The 22,963-nt window shown below is 42.7% G+C and overlaps 1 protein-coding gene across 3 annotated transcripts in view; it reads right to left on the minus strand.

Moving 5' to 3' along the window:
• Window positions 1-17,679, minus strand: part of ARK2N (arkadia (RNF111) N-terminal like PKA signaling regulator 2N) — a 64,905-nt gene extending 47,226 nt beyond the window's left edge. For 2 of the 3 annotated variants that reach the window (XM_075932729.1, XM_075932730.1), the window contains exon 1: window positions 17,521-17,679. The gene's annotated coding sequence lies outside the window, so the exon portion shown is untranslated. Of the gene's footprint in view, window positions 1-16,764; window positions 16,818-17,520 lie in introns of those variants that run through there. The other variant, XM_006136769.4, reaches the window with a different exon arrangement.
• Between the last annotated feature and the right edge of the window lie 5,284 nt (window positions 17,680-22,963).

A 22,963-nucleotide genomic window follows, 5' to 3' on the forward strand; every position in this document is an offset into this window, starting at 1 on the left:
GCTAAAGAAAGCATGGAGAGGTATAGAGAGAAAAAAATATTTGATAATACCTGAAATAAGCAAAACTTAGTTTGAAACAAAATATGAGAAGGCCATTCTGAAACTGGTAATTTCTACAAAGATGATATATAACTGCTGAAAACCTACTTTCTCTGCCTCTTCAAATGTTATAACATACTACATGAAAAATAAGAAAGCCTTATAACTAGGAAAGTGAATACACAGAGATGTGAAGGCTTCCTTATACTATAATACTTTCTTGTGCTTCAGGGGCAAATATCAATAATATTAAATAATGTACCAGTCATATAGATGGAAAAAACAAGAGGCACAGAGAGGGTTACACATGGCATATATTATACTGGAAAATGAAATCCACAGCTTTGTCCACATTTGATGTTTTTAGCCTTTAATTCACTATGGCTGTGGGTAGTGCTGGTTGAAGCAGCAGAGTAGACAAGACTCACGTGAACTCAACCATTTGTAACTGAGTTCACTGAAGCTTTGTCTGCACTATTTTTCTCAAGGGCAACAACCAGAGAAGCTACACCATATAGGAATTAGAGGCCCAAGAAAAGCTGGTGGAGACAAAATCCATGATTCCCTTTCCTGCTGAGCTAGGCTAGGTCTACACTACAATGATCTATCGGAAAAAGGTACACAAATTGCACCCCTGGAAAATCGGAAGGGAAGCAACATATGTCTGGGCCAAAGGAAGTCCTGGGAACTTAAAGTTTATAAATAGTACAGAAGTCAACAGGGCAAACATTTCTTGATGGTCAGCAGTCACAGCTCCGCAATATTAATGCAGAGGTCTGCTGCTTCTCCACTATTTATCTCCACAGTAATATGCTGCAAATCCCAAAGCATGCTGGTGATTTTGTAATGGTGTTTATGGAAATTCTGGATTTCATAATATGCTTTCTTGAGTTCCATAACTTTCGCTGTTTTCTTTTCAGTGGAATTAAGGATGTTAAATTGCAGTTATCTGGCTAACTATGTAGTCAATACAACTTGTATCAACTACACGATTAGCCAATAAGGACCACTCTGAACAGCTGCAGCAGAGGTAACTCCAGAAGCCAGCTTGAGCCAGTACTGAGCAGTAGCAGCTTGTGCCAGCTCCATGAGCCACCCACAAAGCAGCTCTGCATTTTAAATGTAGTAAGAGCCGTCGAGCTCTTACTACATTTAAAATGCAGAGTTGCAGCGTCCCAGACCAGTGAGAGCTAGGACTACCCAGTCCAGCTCACACCAAGTCCAGCAGCCACCATTGGCGGCAGCCAGGGCAGGGGCTGCTCCGGCAGCAGTCCTATCTGTGGTCAGCCCTATCCACCATGAACAGCAGCTGCTGCGGGCTGCTCCTGCTACATTTAAAAGGGTAGAGGCACAGCCAGGATAGCACGCAGCCCATCCAACCCCTTATCGACTAATTGAGTAGTCAGTGGAAATGCCATCAACTACTCGACTAGCTGATTAATTGAAATTTAACATCACTAATGCAAAAGTCTCCAAAACTGAAAACCAGTCAAACCAGTTTTTCTGGCTCTCATTATCAACATTTCATGGCCACATGGCTAGCACCTTGTGGACAGATAGAGCAAAGCAATGCAGGTAAGCATCCCACAGTACAATGTTATGGGAAAGCAGAGCTGAACCCTGTACTTCCTGGGATTCTCCTGTATCTCTGTGAGCTCTCACTGCTAAGGAATGTCAAAGCAGCACAGGAGTCTCTCCAGCCCTTCCCTAGCTGCAGCAGTCTGCCTGCTTCTGTGTTCCTAGCAGGGCAGAACACGAACATTCCAATGATTCCTTCTTCCTTTGTTCTCCAAAGGATACATCCTAATCTTCAGAGAGAAAGAGAGTCTTGTATTAAAAATGCTTTATCTGAAGTAGCGAGAAATCATGTTAAGTTACATAGCAATTGAAACATCATAATACTTGTAGTAGATTGCTGAGATGTTTAAAGATTGTGGTATTCATAGGAATCTGAAACTGAATGGGAGTGTAGAGCTCTGAGCACCCATGCAACATATTCTTGTTTTTTTTTTCCTGCTGATTACTGAATATTATACCAGATGAGGCTTTAGCCTACTTGTGTAACCCTGTGACGGGGCTAGCCTGCCCCGCACTGAGCAGGAGGGAGGGGAGCCCGTCTATTGGGTAGAATACGCCCCTCCCCCACAGCCCTACCGGGCATGCTCGCAGTGCAGCCTCACTATAAAAGGCTGCCGGGCTGCTCAGTTGGGGCGGACTGTCAGGGAGGAAGGAGCTCCAGCCCCAGCTGCAGAGCCGTAGCCAGACCTGCTGCCAGAATCAGAGCCGGAGAGACCGCCGCTATTGCTGCTACCATCCCCAGGGCGAGCACACCCCCAACGCCGACTCCGGGGGGCCGCCCGCCCCTCTGCAGTGGACATCCCCTGCGCTGCTGCCCCAGAGACGGGACCGGCTGACGTTGCTGCCGCCGCCAGCCCAGCAAAGCCAGGTGGGACCTCTGTCAGCCACAAGGCTGGGGTAGGAAGCAACCCAGGGCAAGGGGCAGGGAAAACCGCAGTGGGCTCGGCACATTTCGGGGAGGACCCTCCGCTGAGCCAGTGGTGGGAACCACCCACCACTATTAGGGCCCTGGGTTGGGGTCCGGTGGAGAGGGAGGGCCCGGATCCCCCTACCCCAACCCTACAGGGCGTGGACTAGGTCTCAGGGCCTGTTATGGTGGCTACTGGACTAGGCCTCAGGGCCTGCTTTAAAACCCCCCAGACCAGGCCTCAGGGTCTGCGAGTTGGGTGGGCCTGCTTTAATCTCGGGGAGGAGAGGGCAGGGCAGGGGCGGTGGGCTCCGCCACAAACCCCAAGCAGGGCACAGTAGTAACATGGAAATAATAAAGTCATGGCCTACAGTTGCTAGGATTTCATCCAAGAGGATGTATTCTCCAGAGAAGCCGAAGATGATGGTCATGAGTAAGTGAAAAACTTGTGTCTTGCTACTGCTGTTATCTGAGAGTGTAGGAACAGTAAAGAGTCCTTTGTCTTATCTGGATTCAACTTGCATCAGAAGATTTGCATCTACTTATTTCTCCATGGGCAATGACCTGGACTGCACCAACTGATGAATATATAGCTGGACTCAACAGATATGACACTGTAATCAATAGCATCTCACAATCTTCCAGATTTGTTATTTGAGGATGATATAATGGCAATTTAAATTTGGGCAATTTATCTTTGTTTCTAGTGATTACTATGTATGTATGTGACATGTAACACTTGAGTGCTTTATACTCATTAATAGGTTTATCCTCACATCCTGTGAACTACAGAAATATATTTTACATACAAGACCTAAAGCACAGACATTTAGTAATGCAAGGATTACATTCAAAAGTTAAACTGACCCTCCTACATTGCTTATGAGAGTGAAAATACCCTATGTCATTGAGTGGTGTATGTTTACACTGCAATATAGGCCCACTGGGGCTCCTGTACAGTTCAAAGGTGGAATGCGGAAGTGCCTATCGACTAGTCGAGTAGTCAAGGAAAATTCCATCCACTACTCAACTGGTAAATTAATCGCTAGTTAACGTCCCTAGTCTGAGCCCTATTGCTTTGCAGTGCAGCCGCAGTACCGTTTGACTCAAATCTCAGGAATGAGGTGGTATAGTATCCCACAATTCCATGGGACAATTGCCTTAATCCTGTCTATCCTCAGTCTGCAATCCATTCCACTGAAAATGGATCCCACCTAGGGATATGACAGGTTAACCAGTGGGGGCTGGAGCAGCTCTCCACCTGCCCCTCCTTAATTGGTTAACCGGTTAAACAATATATTTAATCAGTTAACCAATTAAACTTCCTTGTGATATGCAAGGTGTGCAGTAAAGTTCTCTCACATTGTATATGGTCCTAGAGCTGCCACATTTCTGAGGGTGCCAATGGCCACTAAGAACCCTGAGATACGGTTACTTTGACTCGGATCTGCACACTGCAGTCTAAACACCAGAGCCCTTCATTCAAGCACGGGTCAGAAAAGTCTTAATGTTGATTCTCAATGAAAAATTTTAAGTACAATATTGATGTTCAAGCTCGTTCCCTAACCGAGGTCAGCTGACTCCAGTCCCACTAACTCTAGGCTTACATTAGATTACAAACACACTCCTAGTTCAGTTAGCTAGCCAGTTGAGTTAGCTAGCCACCTATGTATGCAGCATGAGGTCAAAACAAGAATTATTTCACCAACCTCTTGGGAAGGTAGATTAGCTACACTGATGGACAAACTCCTCCTGTTCTGCAGTGAGTTCCTATATTGAAGCACTGCTGCTGGGCTACTATAACCTTTCAAGCATAGGCCGCTAGCCTCAAGTTTATGTTCTTCCAAGTAGTCTGTTCAACAATTACAGGTTCAATCACAGAGGTCCCTTTGGGATTGTCAGCTGGTATGCTGATCAAGCCATTGAACCCACTTTCCTTCCCTCTGGGATGCCCCACAACTCTGTCCTGCTGGGCTAGAAGCTCTCATCTTCTCTGAGCCATGGCACAGAGTTGAGGTAGTCACTGCCCACAGTAGAACAATGACACTGAGCCTGCTTTAGTTTGGGGAGGGCTCAGCTATAGGGCTGATGACAGAAACCAGCTCTCAAAAAGGACCAAAATCCCAAATAAGTCTATGTTACTCTGTATAAAAGTTTTACACAGAGGAAGCCCTCTTTATCAAAGAGACATACACAGTGGTTGTCTGCCTCCCTTCCCCCATTCCTGGTAACAATTATTTACACGGGGCTTGATACTAAACAAAAGTGTTTTTATTAAACATAAAAAGCAGGATTTAAGTGATTTCAAATAAAAATTGATCAAAGTTAAGTTAAAATAAACAAAACACACTAGCTAAGCTTAGTACACTAAAATAGCTGTTACAAGCAGTATTTCTCACCCTTACTCTTATCCCAGGTCAGAACTGATCTTTTTCTCATCTGGGCCCAGCAGCTTTGCCTTCACCCTTTCACTATACTTCTTTGTTTCCAGGTATCTTCATGTGTATCCTCTTAGGTTGGGGAGGCAATTTCCAAAACCAGCTGAAGACAAAAGACTGTTTGCTTTCCATCCCTTAAATAAACTTTCCCCAAGGGGGGGGGGGGAACCCTTTGTTCTGTCTTTCCATTCTCATGGAAAAATACTAGATTAAAGATGGATTCCAATACCACAGCTTGGACTTACAGGAAAAACAAAACCATTCACAGGTCACTGACTTGATTACCGAGCCACTGAGTTCCTAAAGGATCACTAACGGCCCTCATTAGCACACTTAAAATTGAAACCAGATTCACACTTCATATTTTTAACTTCACATACAAGAATGACAGATGTTCAAAAATAAGATACACAAATTTAATGGAGTACAACTTTTACAATGACATTACATGACCTGTTTTGCATAATCTCTACCCTCCAGTGTATCAACTTTTCCCTACAACTTAGTGACATCCACAAACTTGAGGGTGCAAACCAGCTCAGATCATTAATGAAGATGTTGAACAAAACTAGCTCCAGGACCTACTCCGGGGGTACTCCATTTGATACTGGCTGCCAACTAGACATCAAGCTATCGAGCGCTAAGCCCGACGATAGACACATTTCTATCCACCTTATAGTTCATTCATCCAAGCCATATGATTTTACCTTGCTAGCAAGAATATTGTGGAAGACTGTATGATGAAAACACTGATGCAGCCTCATTTGGTGAAATGAACATGCATTGCTACACTGTGCTTTTATCATTAGCTCCAAGTTTGTAAAACTGCAGAAGAGAACAAACTACAATACTTCCTCTACTTGTCTTAAATTAAGTGAACTAGTACAAGGTAGGGATGCTAAATTTACATTTATCAACTAATTGAATATTCAATGAAATTTGCATCCACTATTTGATTAGTCGATAAGGGCTCCTCCACCTTTTTAAATGTAGCAAGAGCCCCCCTCTCGCTGCATTTCAAAGGCGGAAGCACTGCCAGTTCCCCGATGAGTCCCTGCCTCATCCCACAGAAACTGTGCTGGGGGGAACTGGCTTTTAAGCTGGCTCCCCCCAGCACCAACTCCTGCTCCCCTCCCTTGCTGCCTTCCTCTAATAAAGGCAGTGGGGGTCTACTAGTCCCTTACATCCCTAGTGCAAGGTGGAAGATGCTACCTTAACAACCCGAAGACTGAGCTCACTACAGGTACTGTCAATATCACCATACTTGCCTAGCCTATGTCTCTGACCTCACTCTCCAAACAAATATTTTAATTTTGATATTGAATACTTTTCATTTATCAAATGCTAAAGTCAATCTCAGCATGTGTTTCAAAAGACCAGTTTCTGCTTTACTGAAGACAAAGAAAAGTTCTCTTTGAAACTACTATGTTGACTGCCTCATCTTGTCAAAGGTACCTGACTGACTACAAGTGAAAATGGAAGCAACCTGTTAGATCCAAGTCCATTAACATTAATGACATATATTGTACAGATAACATCTGTTTAGACTACAAGTTTATCCAAAATGCCTTGTACCGAAAGTCAACTTGTATACAGTTTGTACTGAACCTGTAACAATGTCCAATGTTAACAGTGCTTATCAGTGGCCATCTTAAGAGGAAGAAGAGAAGCTCTGCATAAAGTAGAAAGTTTGAAATGAACTGCTTTAAGGCCCTGTATTTTTTTCTGTGGGAGAAGATTGGTGATTTGATTCCACACAGTTCATAGAAGCCATTATATTAAAGTGACCTCAGGTAAAATATTTTAACTTAAGCCACAGTAACAAGCATATGAAATCAGCAGTCAGTCTTCAAGCCCCCTTCTGTACTCACCACCTCTTCCCCTAATAGCCTCTGCCAGTTCTTGCTGCATAATCATCTCTGAATTCTTTTGGAAAGCATTCTCAGAAAAAACAGAACTGGCAGAGTGAAGTGGGATAACTGGAAGCTGACAACTGATTATAAAACCAAGATAAAACTGAAACGTCTAAGAGTCTTAAACTGTTTTCCTGCTAAGAAATGTCAGCCTGATTCCCCAATATTACCAGAGATGGATACCATCATTATGACAAACTAATTTTATAACATTAAATATTGGAATTATTGCTTTAATAAAACTGACAATTACCTAACTTAGAAAAAAAGTACAACAGCAATTGTCACCTAACATTTAGGGCAGATTGAGTCTTCCCTGGGTATATTCCCAGCTTTTACACTCATTTTGTAAGCCTGGGCAAGTCACTTGACTGCTTCACCTCAGTTTACCCAAAATAAGAACAGTATTGCCAGCTTCTGTGAAAGGAAGTCTTGTACAGTTTTATCAATTACTAAAACACTGAGACCATTTGATAAACATTACAGGAGCAGGTTGGGATAAGAGTTGAATTCCCCATATGTGGACAGGCTATGTATGTCCACTTCTCTGGAAAGTTTAAAAAGGTATGGAGAAGCAATGTCTTCTAGGATACTACTAGAAAAAGAGCATTTCACCATAAAATATCCAAAGCTATAATTTCAGTAGCCTCTTGAAATTAAACTGGTGCAAATGTAAATTTGAAAGTGTCTTAAATATACATACTTATATTACATACCTCTAGCCTTAAGCAAACACCTGTTATATGTGATTAAGTTATGATGATTATATCAGACTACTTTTAAGGTTTAAGCTCTCACCACAAAGACTGAGCATCAAGAGAGGTATAATATATCTGTAAAAGTAAATCCTTGTGTTAAGTGAATTATGCATCTTCTGTTTGAAAGACAGCTACAGAGTTAAACTCAAAGGAAACTGACTATGCTTGATCACCCTGGACCTGAACTCAACCCACCACATGACCTCGGTGGTTAAGTAATATTACTTAACATTCCTGTGCCTGGGGCAATCCCTCTAACTGAGTAAGAGTAACACCTCACTAACTCAGATGTTGTGCCTAGATTTTAATCTTGAATGAGTAAATTACGAAGATCTAGGGAGATACAGTAACAATAATACGATTGTGTTGGCCTCTTCAACTAGCAATGAACAATATATTACTGACATGTATGAAATGGGGAACATATTCTAATCGTAAAACACACCCACACACACACACACACACACACACACACACACACACACACACACACACACACACACACACACACACACACACACACACACACACACACACACACACACACACACACACACAGGACTGGGAGCAGAGAACTATTTAGTTTTAATCCTGGCTATCCCAGTTGCCTAGACTTCATCCATGCCACTTCCATTGCAAGCTCTCTAGCTCAGTTTCTCATCTAACACAGTGATAATAATTCTCTATGATGTAGATGTTACCTTTCTGGTATTTATCTAATGCTACACACCAAGTATTTTCCATTATGGATTGTTATACAAACCCTTATAGTTATCTCAATTACACCAGTACAATGAGCCAAAGAAAGAAAATGCTAATTTTACTGACTTGTTTTTAGGATTGGGATATAAATAACATACATATATTAGGTAGAATTTAACAGCCTGGTTAATCAGTCCATAATAGAAATTATCACCACTGTAAATAAGCAAAGTGTGATAACATTTCACTGAAGCAGACACCAATGCTGTAGTAACTTGGCAACTCTCAGGGCTTTAGGTAAAGCTACCATTTAAATACAAAATTTAAGGCTCTCTGTATTGAATGCGGATACATGTTTTGCGATATGAACACCATTAACTTGAAATCTAGAAATAAACAGAAAAAAATCCCTTTTCTTTTTCTTCCTCTTCCCCTCCATCCCCTCTGTGCTATTTATTTGAAAACAGGATCCCTTAAACCCCATTCATCTGAAGAAGTGGGTTGTGCCCACAAAAGCTCATGATATCATCTACATTTTTTGTTACCCTCTAAGGTGCTGCAAGACTATTTGTTGTTTAAGTTTTTCCAGTTACAGACTAACACAGCTACCCCTCAAACTTTTGAACTTGAGATCTAGTCAGTTTTAATAACTGAGGTGAAAGATTTACTACACTTGCTCATCACTCTGTCAGCATCTACAGTTTTAGGTCACATTTTTATATGATTACACTGCAAACCCAGAGCTGTCAAATAAAGAGTATATAAAAATACAGAAACTTTTCCTATGACCTTTCAGTTTTTGGAATATTAGAGGTTATTTGCCTGCGACAGTAGGTAATAAAGTGTTCAGAGATAAAAGTAGTGTTTTGAAAAATTATTGTAGATTTTAAAGAAACTCATAGCAGTTTAGCCAGGGAGGAAGAATAAACACAGCCAACAGAGTTCTAACCTCCTCCCCCTTTTTTTAAAAATACAAATACAATTTGCAGCCTCTACTCTATACTGTGAGATATGTAGAGACTCCAGGATCCAAGGGACACAGATTCTTGTGTGATGAAAATTGCATAGCTGGTGCAGCAGAAGATATGGGAGTGATCATAAGACGCAAAAGGAGATGGGCAAATAAGAACACAAAGCCATCAAGGGTCTAAAAAACAAAGAGGAAGCTTTGACACTATGACACTAAGCTGTGGGGAAAAGGTAGATACGCTTAAGGGCAGAGAAAGGGTCCAGAATGACACAGACAAATTGGAGGATTGGGCCACAAGAAATCTGATGAGGTTCAACAAGGACAAGTGCAGGGACGGAAGAATCCCAAGCATAATTACACGCTGGGGACCAACCAGTTAAGTAGTAGTTCTGCAGAAAGGGATCTGGGGGTTACAGTGGATGAGAAGCTGGATATGAGTCAACAGTGTGCCTTTGTAGCCAAGAAGGTTAATGGCATATTAGGTTGCATTAAGAGGAGCATTGCCAGCAGATCCAGAGATGTCATTATTCCCCTTTATTCGGCTTTGGTGAGGCCACATCTGGAGTATTGTGTCCAGTTCTGCGCCCCCCACTACAAAAAGGATGTGGACGCACTGGAGAGGGTCCAGCGGAGGGCAACCAAAATGATTAGGGGGATGAAGCATATGACTTATGAGGAGAGGCTGACGGACTTGGGTCTGTTTAGTCTGCAGAAGCGAAGAGTGAGGGGGGATTTGATAGCAGCCTTCAACTTCCTGAAGGGAGGTTCCAAAGAGGATGAAGAGAGGCTGTTCTCAGTAATGACAGATGGCAGAACAAGGAGCAATAGTCTCAAGTTGTGGTGGGAGAGGTCCAGGTTCGATATTAGGAAAAACTATTTCACTAGGAGGGTGGTGAAGCACTGGAATGGGTTACCTAAGGAAGTAGTGGAGTCTCCATCCCTAGAGGTGTTTAAGTCTCGGCTTGACAAAGCCTTTGCCGGGTTGATTTAGTTGGAATTGGTCCTGCCTAGAGCAGGGGGCTGGACTTGATGACCTTCTGAGGTCTCTTCCAGTTCTATGATTCTATGAAGCTTGAACTTGATGCAAGTGAGAAGACAGTGAAGGGATTCAAAGAGAAGACTGTAGCAGAGGGATAGCCATGTTAGTCTGTAACTGCAAAAATGAGATCTTGTGGCACCTTAAAGGCTAACAAATTTATTTAGGCAGAAGCTTTTGTGGGCAAAGACAAACTTTGTCAGATGCGTGGAGCAGGATGGATTGATTTAAATCACGATTTAAAACACCACCAAAAAACATTTATTTAAATCAAGTTTTCCACTGATACTTCTTCACATCTTTCTTAAACAATGCTGCAAATCTGATCCCTAAACCACGTTAATTTACAACTCACTACAACATTTTACAACATCTAAGAAGGTATACTTTGTGTAATTTTTTTAGATAACTTGATTTTATAAAAAATTTAGGAAATAGTCCATAATACTCATTACCTTATGTCAAGCTGCAGTACATTAGGAATGGCAAGAATTAAATCACACACAGAAACAATAGCACTTATATGTTATTAAACCAAATCTTAAATGTTACATAAATGTTTCACATTTGCAATTGCAGTAGTCTGCTAAATTGCCGGCTGACAAACTTTTTTTTTTACTTTTAAACTTTATTAATTTTAACAGATGTCAGAAGGCTAAATGTACTGTGTCCTTAAAACCTCTACAACTTGGTCTCTCATGATGTTTCATTCTTGCAACTGAGCCCTGCATCAATTTCTTGCACTGCTTACACTGAACTCGTTTTCCTTTCCATTCCCAGATAGGACCTCTCTCAAATCCAGAAGCCATTACAGTTTTACTGTGGCAAAAGTGTGTGGGAGAGGGTGGGGGAATATAGGAAGCTGTGTGCATAATGAATGTCTTCCCTTTTTCTTTCTAGTCCATGCCACTGCTCTTACTGTACTGCATCCATCCTTTCCTGTATAGTATTGAGCCACATCAGTCAAGGTGGATGTGGGATGGTGGATCACTACAAAATAGGGATGTTAGCATACAGATGTTTAAACAATTAACCACTAAACCTGGGCTTATCAGTTAATCCAAATGACTACATGCAGCCCTCCCTTCGCTGCCTCTCTAGGCTATGTCTAGACTACATTCCCTCTTTCGAAAGACGAATGTAAATGAAGCAAATCGAAAGTGCAAAGGAAGCGTGGATTTAAATAGCCCACGCTTCATTGCATATTCACATGTCAGCACGTTTTTGAAAAAGGGTTTTTCGAAAATGAAAGCACAGTCTAGACGGGGTTCTTTCAGAAAAAAAAAAACCTTTTTCAAAAGAAACCGTACTCCTGAAAAAAGTGTATAGGTTCTTTTGAAAAAAGGTGGGGGGTTTTCCCCCAAAAGAACCCCATCTAGACTGTGCTTTCACTTTTGAAAAAACTTTTCAAAAAAGCGCTCAGAAATGAATATGCAAATGAAGCAAGGGATACTTAAATCCACGCTTCATTTGCACTTTCGATTTGCTTCATTTACATTCCTCTTTTGAAAGAGGAATGTAGTTTAGACGTGCCCAAAAGCAGCAAAACAACAGGAGCTGGTACCCTAAAAGCCAGCTCCCCATGTGTGCTGGTTCCCGTGGAGCCACCTGTTCCCACCTCCACTGCCTCCCACAGAGCCAGCTTAAAAGTGGTATGCCAGAGCAACCTCTGTTTGTTGGGAGCTCAGGGCCCATACGGACAGAGGTTGCTGCCTCTGATACAGAGGCAGGGTGGCAGGGGGTTACTCAGGCGTGGGACCAGGAGCGCATTGGCTGCCAGCCCCACTCCTGGGGAGCATTTTAGTAACTGTGTAACAGCTAAATATTGTTGTGGCTACACCCAATTACTAAAAACCCAGTATCTAACATCCCTACTACAAAAGCAATTTTCCCTCTCTTGGTATTCACACTTCCTCATCAACTGCCGGGAGTGGGTCACTGGTCCTTGACACCATGGTGTCCAACACACTAGACAACATGTGGCTATTTGGCCAGTTGAGTGGGGCTTGGCTGGGCTGAACGTGGCTGCTACTGCTTCAGAACTGGTTGGACACCACAGTATATATTTATGCCTACCTTTGTAATTTCCATTCCATGAATCAGACAAAGTGGGTCTTTGCCCATGAAAGCTAAAACCCAAATAAATCTTAGTCTTCAGGGGTACCTAACAGAAGAAATGTGATCCGAGCAACAAAGTGGACAGCAGGTATGTTACTTGCTGCTTTGACCAAGACCATTCACAATTCATTCTCTATTCTTTGTTCACCCAGACTTCAATGTCTCCCACCTCCTCTACATTGTTGATGGTAGCCTTATCTACCAGACTGTCAGCTTCCCACAGGTGTCTCCAGGCCTTCTTTAACAATCCAGGAGGATTTATATGGCTTGTGCTGTGATCCCTGACTATCATGCTATTCTTAGTTGCCTCACTGTTGCGTATCTTTTTTGGGGGGAGGAGGGTACCATTTCTTATCTTACAAATTAAGTCCTTCAGAGCATGCAGTCTTTTTGCTGCAGTTTTTACAATGACTATTTTTGTGGAGGCCTGGGCAAAACCCTCCTCAAGACACACCTCTGATGTGAGGTCTGTAAGAAGTCAGCCAACTAATGATTAGTTGGAAGAGCAGATAGGGATAGCTGGCGCTTTTAATTTTAAAAATGCAAGTGTGCATGTATGTACAAAATTAATCTGAATTGTTACCTTAATCCTTCTGCTCATATGCTGCTACTTCTATTCAGCAATTGTTTTCCAGTCTTTTCTGCCCTTAACCCCATTATTATTTGCTTAACAAAACACTGGCATTATAGTCTCATAGTTAACCAGCCATTCAAGTCTCCAAGTAATAAAACCTTTCTTGGATCAGTTTCTTTTGTGAACACCTGACTCTTCCAAATCATTAACCATGCAGATTAAACTGTTCAAGAACCCTGCACTCACAGGTTGATCAAGCACATAGTGTTAGGAATAGCTGCAATGTTGAGCAACACATTTCATCTTACTGATTGAATGATACTAATTTACTTCTACATGGATCTAAACTCCATGTAGGGGGAAAAAGGTAGTTTGTTAATTGAATCCAAATCAAGTGAAAATCCTGAGCCACACAAAACTTTATTTCAAGCTCGTAAAATGAACTCTAGATTTGTAATAAGGAGATCTCAGAGAACAGTTGCCCTGGAAAAGGGGAGAAAATTGCATTTTTCCAGATACTGCTCTTAGAACTATAAAAACAATTACATCTAACGGTAAGGAAATCAGTCCAATCAGCACATAGCTGCGGGCCCATGTAACATCCTCAGAGCCATTCAAATAGTATTGAATATGGCTCACATTCCATCTTGTAAGTCACATAACAGTGTTAAATAGGTAGAGAACCAGTGTTCTGAAGGAATTTCCACCTTACTACTTTTATCTAAAATAGTTAAGGGGTTGCTGTCAAGTGCTGAGGTCAAATGTTAGTTTATTAAAATCTTTGTCTTTGCAAAACCTATCAGATTTTAAAGTCCTTACTAAAGCCTCAGGGAAAAACTAAACCGAAGTAGTCTTGTTCACTCTTTACCTTTTATATGGTTTATATTTTGAATTTTACTAGCTTGGACAAGGAAAATAGACTAGCAATTTCACTTCTATATAATCAGCCTAAATAGTATAACATTATTTGGAAGGGTAGCTGAGTTAGTCTTTAAAGTGTTACCAGACTATTTGTTGTTTTTTTAAGTTTATCCTGTACAGACTAACTAAACATGTAGATGGTAGGTATCATGAGCTTTTGTCGGCATAGCCCACTTCTTCAGATGACCGGTCATCTGAAGAAGTGGGCTGTGCCGATAAAAGCTCATGATACCTACCATCTACATGCTTTGTTAATCTTTAAAGTGTTACCAGACTATTTGTTGCTTTTTAAGTTTATTATTTGAGATGCAAGTACCGCAGAACACAAAGCTAAATAAAAACTGTTTTCAGAAGATTAATAGAAATCTGATATTTTTAAAGAAACATTGAAAGGTATTTCAGCAAAGACTTATGCTTGGTTGACGTGAATAGCCAAGATTCACTGTTTCCAATAAAACAGAACTGTATCTACATATGATACTATAGCTTTTTTAATAGGGATATTAAATTTCAATTAGTTGATAAGGGGGGCACTCACTATCCCACTGCGTCTCTTCCTTTAAAATGTACAAAAGCCATGGGCCGTGAAAGCCCGAGGCTTGCCCACAGCTCTTGTATATTTCAAAGGGAAAGGCATGGGGGAACCCGCACAAGCTGGCACCAAAGCATTCCCCCAGGTGAGCAGGGTTCCTTTGAAATGTACAAGGCAAAAGCACAGCAGTCAGGACTGGCATGAGAGGGGGCTGCTTCAGTTTTCGCTCGCACCATTTCCTCACTGCGCCTCTGCATCCTCAGCCCCACGTGGAGAAGGTGCTGGGGGAATCCAGCTTATAAGATGACTCCCTCCAGCAACAGCTCCTGATCCCTCCTCACTTGCTCCCTTTCTCTGATAGAGGCAGTGAGTGGGTAGGGGGGCGGAGAGAAAATAGTCAAGTCACTACTTGAGTACCCAATAAGCATATGCTTATCGGGTAGTTGACTAATCGCTTACATCTCTAATTTCTAAACAAGAGTTCTAACAGTTTTTTAAACAAAGTTAGATACTTTGTGTTACTTACATATTAACACTAGCTATCATGAAAAGTTTGAAACTTTGAACTATGACTTTCCCAAAAGACTGCAAAGGCAACTATGTAAACTTCTCAAAGCGCAAACAATTTGGCCCATTTCTTTCAATATTAAAAACACTGTAAAAGTGAATTTAAATTACAAGGATCAGAATAGATTTAAGAATAGAATCTTTGGTATTTTAAATAGGAGTGAAAACAAATTTGAACAAGTCTGTCCAATAATGCCAGAATTTAAATCAACGAGTAGGACCAGAAAAGTAAAGTTCAAACATTAGAAAATGTGATCTAAGATACATTCAACAACTTAGGCTGATTGAACTAGAGAGCTTACTGTGGCAGAGTTGTATTGACAAATCTGCACCGCAGTCAGATCTGTGATATAACCACTCAATGCCAAGGGGAGAGCATTCTCCTGTCCACATAATTAAACCACCCCCACCAAACAGCAGGAACTATGTTAGCACAAAAAATATGTACTGCCACTTATGCCGGCATAACATGTCACTTGCAGTGGGGTTTTTCACACCACTGAGCAATATATGTTTTGTTGGCATAACTGGTAGTGTACACATGGCCTTAGAGTCTCTCTTAAAACAAGTAGGAGAGTGAAATTTTATTTTACAGTATTTTTAGAAAGTCCATATATCTAAAGGTTTGGAGACAAGTCCTACCACCTTTCTTTAGAAATTCCTATTAAAATAAATGGGAGATTTGCCTAAATAAGGATGTTACAAACTCTTGAACTGGAACTATTGCATAAATTTAAACAGATGTATTACTTATTACATAAATTAGGTGTGCATTTGTTTCAAACAAATCACATTTTTATTTCAGATTATGTAAATTTCTTTCTAGAACTATTTAAGTAATCAAAAGTTTGCTTCCCAGCATTGTCAAAATTGATTTGATGAGCTATACACTTGCAGAGGTTCTCAGACTTCATTGTACCCAAACCTCCTTCTGACAAGATGACAGGAGGGCAGAAGGGGGGCAGAAGTGAAACCTGAGCCCACCCAAGGCCTGCCACAAAGCCCAAGGTTTTCTGTCCCAGGCCTAGAATCTAAGCCCTGCCACCTAGGGCTCAGGCTTTGGCTTCAGGCTTGGGCCACAGTAAGTCAAATGCCAACTTTGGTGACCCTGTTAAAATGGAGTTTCAACCCATAGCAAGAGAACCAGTGAGCTACAGTAATCAAGTTACAACAGATTATGGGCCTAACATGACAAACAGTAAACTTAAGAGTTTTGCTTTTCTGTTAGGACATGAACAAACATAAAACATTACAGAAGTGCCCACTGGCACAAAGCTAATGAACCTGAGCACCAGAAACCATTATTTCAGTTACCCCTCTGTATTCTCTCTGTCCTCAGTAATAACTGATTTTAAAAAACATGGTAAGAAAGACTCCCTAAAGGCAGAAAGAATGAGCATTAAAGTTTATAACTAGAATGATAGTCAGCAGAGCAGGAGCCATGAGGGTAGGCAGGGGAGAGCACCACTTTTTGACAGGGCCAAACCTTAGTAGTAGTGTGACCACACACTCCAAGTTACAACACTGCTCAGAACAGTCATCTGTCATGACAGCCAGGCAGCTGAACCAATCGGAGTGAATGGCATTCCCACCTGGCACATAGCACTCAGGTTTCCACCAGAGTCATACTGCCACCACTCAAATCTAGCCCAACCACTCCAATGTTTTGATGGAAGAGTAGGTGAGACAAACAGAAGTGCCATAAACTCACATGCCAGACAACAGCATCACTCATTCAAATTTGGAAGGGATGGGCTGGCAGACGGGGTACCTCAGAGAGGAAAAGAAGAGTCAGGTAGAGAAACAAATTATATTGGCCCCCACTTTAAACTGCCTTCCACAGCCCTGACCGGATCACATCTAGGTAGACTCAAGGTCTCAGCTGGGCTTCCCGTGAAATCAGAAGCGAAATGCTGCAGTCCTACACTTCCTGCCAAGCCGTGAAATGAACAGGAAGTCCGGGGAGGGGGAGGGGAGAGACATCGAAGGGCTCCTGAAAAACTGCCCCCCAAGCTTCTGTAGGAGTCGTTGCCCTGGAGCGCGGAATTGCAGTTCCCGGAGCTCCAGGGTGCGATGTGACCTCCCCCGGGGGCCCGGCGCTCACCCTGCACGGACGAGCCAGGGCGAGCCCCAAATCGCACCCTGCCGAAGCCACCTGCGCCTCGGCCCGAGGGACCCTTGGCAAGGCCCCGCGCGCTCTACGGCCCTCCCCTCCCCCGACTCTCCCCCCGGGCTCCCTCGGGGGCCCAGCCCGGTGCAGCGCGCAGGGGCTCGGGCCCTGCCTCAGCTCACGGGCTTCCCCGCCGGCCCAACGGGGGGAGAGGCGGCCTGTGTCCGAGCCCCGGGGGCGGGCGTACGGGCCCGTTGAGGCGAAGCGGAGCCCGCACCCCCCGCGGGGCGCCGGCCGGGGGCGGCCCGGTTCTGGGAGGCGGCCCGAGCCCCCGGCGGCTGAAGGCGGGTCACTCACCAGCGCTGCCGCCACGGCTCCTCCTCGCCTCCCCCTCGCGGGGGAGCAGCTCGGACATGGGGGGGGCCGAGGCCGGGTCGCCGCCGCCTGCCCCGCTCCCCGCCCTGAGCGCCGCTGAGAGAAAATGTCACCGGAGTCCGCTCAGAGTCTGCTCACGGCGTCACTTCCGGCGGCCGGGCGCGGGCTGCCGCCGAGCCGCCCACGGAGCGGCGCTGCCGCCGGCCCCTGCAGCGCCCCCTGGCGGCCCCCGCCTGGCGAGCTGCTCCTCCTCCTGTGCGTGGCGAGAGGGAACAGCCAGAGCCCTTCCTTCTGGACCCAACCAGGCCTCCCTGGGGACAGGAATCAGGGGGGTCCCCATCTCTGACCCCTTGCTGAGAAGGGAGTTGGGATCCAGAGCCTCCCCTGGATCAGTCCCTCTCCTCTGTGGAACAAGAGGGGGATAATCCATAGTCTCCCAATTAGGGGAGGGATAGGACCCAGCGCCTCTTCTCAGCCCCCTTCCCTCCCACACTTGCGCCCAATGGGGAGGATCACCCCTCAGCTCTCTGCCCCTCTACAGGCTTGTGCAAGAGGGTCGGGCAGTGTGGATGCTCTGCGGATTCTTTCCCCAAGAACGGGCATACTTGCGCAAGAAGCCACGAGTGTAGACATAACCGAAGAGTGTAGGTGGTGACTAATAAAGGACTATTTAGTGAAACACCACAGATATCTACTGAACACCCCTCTATTCAACATTACAAAAAAAATAGTGTGGTTTCTTTTGCAATGCTTAGCACACCATGTTTGATGATTTTCTAAGATTGAGGAACACAAACTTTTGTTCTCCATAATGCTGTCTTGTTTTTTCTCTGTAGAAAATAAAAGATGCTCCTGAAAAACCCTTCAGAAGTTGAGTATAGGAAGCAAAAAACTCAGTTGCAATTTTGAAGCGAGGGACAAATTTGACGGGAAAATACCTGAAACGGACCAGGTTTTAAGTTTAGGCAATAATGATTCCCCCAGTGCAGAGCAAAATTGAGCAGCAAAGTGTAAATTAATGTAAGTCCTGTTACTAAGAAATTAGCAGCTTTACATAAGAACAGCCATCCTGGGTCACCAAAGGTCTGTCTCTGATAGAAGTCAATGCAGAGAGAATGAACAGAACAGGTAATCATCAACGCTATGTCTAGATGACAAAAGTAAGTCAGATTGCTTTTTCTGCTTTTCTGTTGAAATTTGGTGCGTCTACATGGTGCCAAATTTTGGAAAAACCAGCTTTTTCAACACATTCCTTATGCCTCGTAGAACAAGGTTTACAGGGATGGCGAAAGAGCACATCCACTTTTTCGGAAAAAAATTTGAGGTCTAGACTGCAGGCTTCTTTCGGAACAAGCTTTTTTCGGAAGAGATATTCCAAAAAAACTTCTTCCGAAAGAGAGCATCCACACTGCAAAAATGCATCGAAAAAGCGATCTGCTTTTTCAAAAGATAGCATCCAGACTGAATGGATGCTCTCTCGCATGTAAGCTGTGATTGCTATGGATGGAATGGCCACCAGGGCCAAAAGCAGTCTAAGTGTCACTACATGGGACAGTGAAGTGCACCTAGGTGTGTGGGTTACACACACAGGAGCTGACAAGGAACAGCAACTGGCAGGGTGGCCAGGGAGCAAGGAAAAGTGACTGCATGGGTGGTAGGTGAAGATAGGGCTGAAGGAGGCAACCCGCCTCAGCTGCACCCACAACCTGGCCCCTTCTGCCCAGACCCCACAGGAGCCAAGCCACTCTCCCCTACTCCAGGCGGTATGTGTCTCCAGCCTTGCCAGCCCCAGAGCATAGGGAGGGAGAAGGCCACATGGCCACAGCCCCCTTGAGCATGAGGAGGGTGCGCAGCTCCGGCCTCCCCAGCCCGGAGCACAGGGAGGGTGAGTGCTGGAAGCAGCAGTACCCCACCGCCAGTACACCTACAGCAGGCGTTCCGGAAGCAGAGTGTGAATGGGCCCAGGCTGGCAGTTGGGAAAACAATGCCTTCCCCCACCTAGCATATCAGCCACCCATGAATGGCTGGCAAAGCATCCAGCCAAAGCAAATGCCCAGATGACAGAGCAAGCCAGGTGCCTTACTCCCTTTGGTGGTGTGTAATTTTCATAGATTACTGGGAGGGTGCTCATACCAGTTCAGTGTTGTATTGTTGAAAAGGAATCCGCAGATACTGAACCTGGCCCTGCTTGCTGCCAGCACCAGCTTCCAGCAAAGCTACAAATTCAAAACTAATTGGTTCACCAAGGAAGGTGCTTGAGAACATATTGATGTGGCTTGGCAAAGTGCAGTACTATGCCACAATAATGGACTGCACTCCCAACACTAGTCACAGTGAAAAGTCATTTACAGTAAAATTTGTTGATGAGGAGGATGGCTGTATCCAAGTAACCGACCACTTAAATCTGTTTCCAGTCCGTGGAGGACTCTCCTGGAAAAGGCCTAGCCCTAACCCAATTGTTTGTGAATGCTCTGAATGAGAATAAAATAAAGCTTCAGGCTGTGGCCAAGGCTACAACAGCGTGAACATGAAGGGAAGAAACAGCAGTGTCCAGGCAAGAATCCTTTCGCCTAATTCAAAAGCTGTCTTCATGCTTTGTGCCTGCCAATCCTTCAACCTGGTTGTGTCAGATACAACATCTGCTTCAGATTCAGTATCTCTCTTCAGAATCTGCAAGAGAGAAACATCCTGTTTTCTGGATAAACTATGATGTGGAAAATCCTCAAGGTCAAGGACAATACCACAAATCTTACTGCTAAGAGACACTCACTGAGAGATCCACATTGACAGTATAAGGCCCAACAAGACTGAGGTTTACAATGCCCACATGAAACTGGTGCTGTAAAGTAAAGCTATGGCCAGAATCCAACACAAGGGCTACGTCTAGACTGGCATGATTTTCCGGAAATGCTTTTAACGGAAAAGTTTTCCGTTAAAAGCGTCTAGATTGGCACGGACGCTTTTCCACAAAAGCACTTTTTGCGGAAAAGCGTCTGTGGCCAATCTAGACGCGCTTTTGCACAAAAAAGCCCCAATTGCCATTTTCGCGATCGGGGCTTTTTTGCGCAAAACGAATCTCAGCTGTCTACACTGGCCCTTTTACACAAAAGGACTTTTGCCCAAACCGGAGCAGCATAGTATTTCTGCAAAAAGCACTGATTTCTTACAGTAAGAAGTCAGTGCTTTTGCGGAAATTCAGGCAGCCAGTGTAGACAGCTGGCATGTTTTTCCAGAAAAGTGGCTGATTTTCCAGAAAAACTGGCCAGTCTAGACACAGCCAAAGTGGAAAGCCTGGAAAACCAGATCAACTACCTTCACATTTCTGATCTTAATTATTGTTTAGCATAATATCCTGTTGTGTTCCAAGTAAACACAATAAGCAAGGCATTATAAACTCAGCTGATGGACATTGCAACCACTGCTATTTCAATAAGAAGCTGCTTCATCGTAGCTTACTGAGCCAATGCATTTGAAGGTGCCATTACTACAGCCAAAGAAATGGCATAAAACTTAAGAATTAAGCCTATCTTCAGGGAAACTTGTATTCATCAGAAGAGACCATTTGCTTACAAAGGCAAAGATGAGGTGGTGGGAAGCTCAGAAGGAAGATTCAAGAGGGGAGTTTTTTTGCTCACTCATTTACACTGTTATACAATATAACAATGGGCCAGGTTACAACACTCATGCCATTTTAAGTAAGTTGGATAAATCTTGGGTAAGTATAAGGATTACATACTAAACAAGAAATTAAGTTCAGTGCATGGGTGGCCATAAACTAGTAGGCTGCATCTAGACTGGCATGATTTTCCGCAAATGCTTTTAACATGCTTTTGCGGAAAAACTTGCCAGTCTAGATGCAGCCATAATGTTGCATTACAGGGGGTAGGGAACACTCAGCTAAAACAGTAATGCAACACTACTAGTTTATGACCACCATGCACTGAACTGAATTTCTTATTTATGACTTAGAGTCTCACACCTTACCTGATATTCGTAAAGAATTGCAGAAGATCTTTTAACTCTACTTAACCTCTATGGATTTTTCAGTTCAAACAGGTATTTATTTGCAAATCCTCAGTGTATTTTCTTCTGATTATGCAGAAGAAATACTTTTGAGTGTGTGTAATGAAAATTGCAGTTAAACTAAGCCAAATTTATTTCTGGAATCATTTTACAGAAGTGCAAAAAAAAGAAAAAAAATCTAAAACCATTAAGATTGCTGAAAAACAACTTAATGTTCAGATACTAGAATTATGAATAGATTAATGGAACAAAATTATCTATTGCATCATCTACAAATTTCAAGTATTTAAAAGGAAGAAATTTCTTAAATCCTACCCCGTCATCAGAATTACAGTCATGTTCTATTCAATACTACAGCTACTTGAAGTTTTGGACTGTTTTACCAAAAACAGGAATTTTTGAAAGTGTTTTTGTTCAAAATGAAAATGTTAATTTGGTAAATTATTAGACATGTGCACATACTTTGCTTACTACTATTTCAGTCAAATTTTATTGTTTCCTATTTCCCAAAAACTATTGCAAAAAATGGTTCTTATGTACACTACACAATGAAGTTTAAAAAAATATGCCCTGAAAAAATTTTACAACACTGGCCATTTATTTTTGGGGAAAAAAAAGTAAATGCCATTTTTAAATCAATTTTCACTGAAAGAATTGTAACTAATTTTATATATTTCAACTCCACAAACTTAACTTTGTCCTCTGGAGTTTTATTTATTTCTTTAGTTTTAATTTTAATTTTAGAACCTACATATTTTCTTTTAAGGCATATGCTGTTAACTGAGAAACACTAACAGTTAATATATTTGATAGTATTTGTTTTTTAAATTTTTAATATTTTTAAAATATTTTAAAAATAACATACTGTAATTTAACGGGAAAAGTAACTTTACACGAGAATGGCCATATTGTGTCAGACCAACGATCCATAAAGCCCAATATCCTGACTTCTGATAGTGGCCAGTGCTAGATGCCCCACAGGGAAGGAACAAAACTTTATCATTGTATAATAATGTACACATAGGAATACGTATCTGAAAAGGATCAATGTATTACTGTGCACTATTTTTCTTTTCCAGAAATGTTTTTGACGTGTTTGTATTTTGATATTGTTGATATAATAGTTTTGTTCCATTATGATCAAGTATCTTTTGTACTTCATAAGTATAATTGGGTTGATTTTCAGTGGTTTTGAGCAATTCCTTTGAACTCATACTTTGTCCCAGATCCTCAAAAGTGTTCATTGGGAGTTAGATACCTAAATACTTTTGAGGATCAGGGCCTTTTAGTCTTATTCCTGCAAAAGCCTTCATGCCTACTTAACTTTGTCCACTGGAAAAAACCTAGAAATCTGGTAGCACCTTAAAGACAAACAATTTTATTATGGGCATAAGCTTTTGTG

This window comes from Pelodiscus sinensis, chromosome 6 (genome assembly GCF_049634645.1).
Source record: "Pelodiscus sinensis isolate JC-2024 chromosome 6, ASM4963464v1, whole genome shotgun sequence".
NCBI lineage: Eukaryota > Metazoa > Chordata > Testudines > Trionychidae > Pelodiscus > Pelodiscus sinensis.